The sequence below is a fragment of the Cynara cardunculus genome, unplaced genomic scaffold, assembly GCF_001531365.2.
Source record: "Cynara cardunculus var. scolymus isolate 2C unplaced genomic scaffold, CcrdV1 Un_Scaffold_7575, whole genome shotgun sequence".
Taxonomy (NCBI): domain Eukaryota; kingdom Viridiplantae; phylum Streptophyta; class Magnoliopsida; order Asterales; family Asteraceae; genus Cynara; species Cynara cardunculus.
Window position 1 is genome coordinate 11,622 of NW_020203628.1, and position 5,562 is coordinate 17,183.

General features: G+C 37.2%; 1 non-coding gene across 1 annotated transcript; it reads right to left on the reverse strand.

Moving 5' to 3' along the window:
* Positions 1-4,715: 4,715 nt before the first annotated feature.
* LOC112504966 lies at positions 4,716-4,822 on the reverse strand. The gene has a single exon (XR_003068302.1). It is a non-coding gene; the product is annotated as a small nucleolar RNA R71 (small nucleolar RNA).
* Between the last annotated feature and the right edge of the window lie 740 nt (positions 4,823-5,562).

The following is a 5,562-nucleotide window of genomic DNA, read 5'->3' on the forward strand; positions in this document are numbered from 1 at the left end:
TGATACACTGTGATACACTTTGATTTGATACAATTCACTACTTTTTACCACAAAGAAGGAGTGGGACATCTTCGGTGTAGGGTTTCATCTCACTGGTGAAAATGGACGGCAATAACGGCGAACCACATATATCACCAACGATTCAATCGGAGACGATGAATTCATTGGAAGACAGTGAGAAGGAAGAGAAAACGAGTAACAAGGAATTAAGTGTCTGTTCGATCCATACATCGGTGAGCTTTCGTTCTCGTCCTTGGTGGCGAACGACGTTACCGCCACTCCCCAGAGCGCCCCCCAAAATATCCATCTGGTCCGCGTCTGCCGGAAACCGGCTCACCGTCCCAGTCGTTGATCTCTGCGGAGTTGTTGTCGGCGTTCGTGCTTCTCAGAACACGCTTTCGAATATGCCAGTGACATTGGAGAAACAGTCGTCGACCAAATATAATAGTAGAACACGTTTAGTGATGATAAAGGAGAAGATGAGATGGTTGTGGAAGGGGAGGAAACCGCTGATGAAGAAGTAGATGGGGGTGATGGGGGTGGTTGGAGAAGAAGTAGATGAAGGAGAAAGTACCATCTAGGGTTTTATGTATTTAAACATTACCAAATTACCCTTTATGTTATTTTAGGATATAACATTAATTATTTAAATGATTGGCTCACATTGGACCTCACAATTACCACAAACTAATCAGTTCTCATTTGATTAGGCCTATATATATATATATATATATATATATATATATAGGTCCATTTAAGGAAAAACTGAGTTGTTTGTGGTAACCGTGAGATCCAATCTCAACCACACAAGTTAATAATCAATGGTTGAAAATAAAAGAAAAATTAATTACTGAAGAGGTGGATTCGATTAAACCCTATAATATTTAAGGTCAGTATGTAAATAAGGGCAAAATGGTAAATAAAATTTAATTTAATGAGACAGATTTGAGCGCACTACAAATCCGTTAATCTTCTAAATTTACATTTCATCAAATCAAAACAAAAACCACAAAAGATACTGGTTGGTTGTGCGAGAAGAGGTGGATTCGATTAAACCCTAGAGACGATCGCTTGGTTGAAATACTCAATATATAATCGATGGATGCGAACAAAAGAGGAGGTAAACTCGATTTTCTTCTTGATTTCAATATGAAGCATAGTGTAAATATGTTTCTGTTATGTGGAATGCAACAGGAAAAATGAGCGTTAGGGTTAAGGCGAAAAGGGCATTCACCTTCTCCAACAAAGCAAGCGAAACAATAGATGTTGACAATGAGGTTGAAGATGAAGTTGATCCAAGTGGAATCGAAGAAACAGGTATCATATTATTATTTTCCCTATAAGGATATGAAATTATTTTGATTAATTTTAAGTTTTCTTGGTCGTATTGTTGGGTTCTAGACAATGTGGGAACAAAATATTCTGTATTTTTGGAAAACAATTTGTAGGCTTTGGTTCAAGATGTTGTGTTACATTGTGGTAAAAAAATATTGTGGTTTCATTTGCTACCCAAAGGATTGTGGTTTCATGTGGTAAAAAAGATTATGGTTTCATGTTGTAAAAAAAGATTGTGGTTTCATGTGCTACAAAAGAGACTATTGTGATATAACAAAAACTACCTGTTAGGATCAAGCACTTACCCACTACACCAAAAGCAATTGCCTTGGTGAAGGCGCAACCTTCTTTCCCTTATAGCGTAGCAGCTGGCCACGTTTTGATTTAGGAAGATGCTGGAACCGTGACCAACAATCCCCCCCCCAGCATCTGCCGGTACTAATAAGAGCTTCCTTAGAAGTCAATGGCCGCGCAACATGACCTGCTCTGATACCAATTGTTAGGATCAAGCGCTTACCCACTACACAAAAAACAATTGCCTTGGTGAAGGCGCAACCTTATTTCCCTTATAGCGTAGCAGCCAGYGCCACGTTTCGATTTAGGAAGATGCTGGAACCGTGACCAACACTACCACCACAAGTTCAAAAAGAGAATGAAATTGTCCTGAAACATGAATACTACTATCCCTAATATTTTAATTTTAAATCCCATCTTTACATGGATATTTAGTGTGATGAGGGGTATACCTTTACACTAACAGGGAACTCCTAATGCTTTTAGGTTGCATTCAATGAAACTGTTAAATATGTATGCAATATTGAACCTTGGAAATTAACTTCGAAAAATGTCAATGCTTGGTTTTCCTTTAACTTTCTTGCATTGAAGATGTTGTGTTACATTATGATAAAAATAATGTGGTTTCATGTGCTACTAAAAAACAGTTCTTGACAAATCTAAAATAAATTGAACATTGGGGTATCCATCACTTACTTGATTAAATAACTTTTGAAATAATAGGGGTATCCCATTATTTTTTGACTGTAAATATTTGGATATCATTTCATTGAAACTGTGGTATATGTGTTACATGGTTAAGTAGTGTTGTGTTTTCAATACTGTTGGGTAGACAAGATTATATATGAAACAAGTAGAACTTGTAGATTTGGCTTTAAGGTCTTGTGTTATAATGTGGAAAAGAAAGGTGCTAGAATGATGTTGTAAACTTAGTCTTCTATAGGCTACAAAATCCCATAAAAAGTACAAAAACAACTAAATCACTTGTCTTTTATGGAAGAAAACTCTTGAAAATGTCTTTCCTTTTGCACATTGCATGATCATAAGGGGAAAAAATTCAAAAAAGGGTATTTAGTTTGATGAGGGGTGATAACTCTTATTTTTAAGAGTTATTTCCTATTTATTTCCTCCCTTTTTGCTATTATTAAATACACAATTTTCTTGTTTTTATCCTTTATTCCAAAAAGTTTTAAAAAGATGATGAAACACAAAGGAAGAGGTATTATTCCAAAAACCTGTATTTTTCTGACAGCGCTACCCACTGTGGCACCACTGTGAGAAGTCTACCAGCTTTGTTGCAGCTTCTTGGGAAACGTGTAGCTTGAAGATTCCTCCAGATATTTTCTACAGCTGTATATGAGCTGTCTTCCTTCTTCTATTTTATTTTCTTTTGTATTTTCTTAACCTTGTACTAATTACCCTTAAGGTAATGATTGAGTGTCCTTGCCTCCATTCCTCTCCCCTATATAAAGAGGCTTGGGAGAGCCATTTTGAGGTGTGCCCAACACCATTTTGAAGACATTACTCTTTAAGCGTGTCTCTTCTCTTTTAGTAATTAATATTATGCTTTTTAATTTATGTCTTTAATTTCTAGTATTTTACTTCCTTGTACTTGTAATTTAGTTTTACATTAATGCAATTTATATTTCAGGATTATTTTATGTCCTTAATTACTTTTGTTATGTCTAGCTAAATTACTTGTATGGGTGTGGGTGTGAGTTTAACTTAGAATGTTTATATAATATTTGAGTATTTTTATCTTTTATCACTTCGTAACTTGGTCACTTAAGACGGTGCTTAAAATGCGGATAAGCTGATCACTTTGAAGTGTTAATATTAGATCTTAGACCCAGAGATGGGCAGATCCAAAATACGGCTTAAGTGATGCACAATGAACTCGAGAGGGTCTTTGAATAATTACGCGGAGATATGAATTTTGCATGCATCTAGCTAGGGGTTAAGCAATAGGTATTTTTACACAAAGAGATTTGGGTAAGAATCGCATTCCTTTTACTTTTTAGCTAGATCGGCAAGTTCCGAAGTGATAAACGTAAAAACCTTGTTGAATTTTATGAGGCCCGGTTATAAAAGTTCACTTTCGAGAGATCGGAACTCTTATAAACAACTCGTAAAAGTCTAACCATTTTATTGTTAATTTTATCTTAAGCAACACTTGCACCCATGCCCATCATTTAATATTAGAAGTTTATTTCGTTAATTAGCTAGTCGGTCCTATTTCGGTCTTTTTATAAACAAAAATCCAACTTTATTCTACATCTTGAAACTCGTGCAAGAAGTTCATGAAAAATCTCTAAATCTCTACCTTCTCTATGGGAACGATCTCGGTACTTTGTACCACTTTATTACTTGCAAGCGATCATAGTGTCGGCGTGCTCTTGCACCGCCACTGTGGGGACATTCTGCCTACTAGGAGAACACGAACGATCCTAACCCTGTCAAGTTTTTGGCGCCGCTGCCAGGGAAGGTAACACTATTTTTATCCTGAGATATTGATTTTTCATTTGAGCCTTGTTCTTTTGTTTCACTCGTACTTCCCGTGTTGTATGCCAAGGCTACAATACGGTGAACTTTTACCTCTTGATCTTGAATTAGAAAGAACCATTAGGAGACGTAAAAGATGTAGAAATAATCGTAACCAAACCATGGGGGATAATCCACCTCCAAGGGAGGCCACGGTTAATATTGCCGATGATAAAAATAGAGGCATACGGGACTATGCAACTCTCGAATTCGGTCAGTTGGTCATGGGAATTGGTAGGCCCGAAATGACAGCCACATCTTTTGAACCAAAACCCGTAATGTTCCAAATGATTTCCGCAATGGGTCAGTTTGGGGGATTATCGTCGGAAGATCCGCACTCTCATTTAAAATCTTTTATCGAAATGACGGATCATTTTAAAATTCCCGGAGTTACACAAGAAGACTTAGGCTTAACACTTTTCCTTTACACATTGAAGGATAGAGCTAAAGCATGGCTAAATTCTCAACCACCAAACTCGATCCTAACTTGGAATGATTTGGCGGAAAAATTTCTAAAAAAATACTTTCCTCCGACGAGGAATATAAAAATTAGAAATGAAATTATGACGTTTCGACAAGAAGAAGATGAAGCGGTTTCGGATGCATGAGAGAGATTTAAGGACCTTCTACGGAAATGTCCTCATCACGGAATCCCTCATTGCATTCAATTGGAGACATTTTATAATGGCCTCTCAAGTTCCGCTAATATTATTCTTGACGCAATGGCCGGTGGAGCGTTTACAGCTAAGACTTATAACGAAGGACATGACATTCTGGAAAGAATTTCAAATAATAATACGGAATGGTCAAATCTTCGTGCTGTTGTTTCTAAGTCTGCTTCAGGTATCCATGAAATTGATGCCATCTCTGTTTTAAATGCTGAAATTGTAGCTTTAACTAATTTGGTTAAAAACAATTTACGTTTGAATGGAGAGAATAATCAAGTTCAATCCATAATGTCCAACCCACCTATGTCTAAATCTTGTGTCTTTTGCGGTGAGGGCCATTCTTATGAATCTTGCCCCGAAAATCCCGTCTCGGTGAATTATATCGGGAGTTATGCTAGAAATAGCTCATTTTCTCCCACATACAATTCAAATTGGAGGAATCACCCTAATTTTTCTTGGACCAGAAATCCTGGACTTCAACCCCCGGGGTTACTCAAGTCCAAAATCGGCCATAAAATCCCCCGGGATATGGGCAAGGTGCTTCGCACAATTACCAAAATGGACAATCCTCATACTCACACATGCCTAGGCAAAATGCATCGGATGGTAATAGTTCACTCGAATCATTACTTAAAGGTTTTATAAACCAAGCCAATGCAACGTTAAGGAGTTTCGAAACCCAACTCGGCCAATTTGCCACCGATCTCAAGGGTAGACCTTTAGG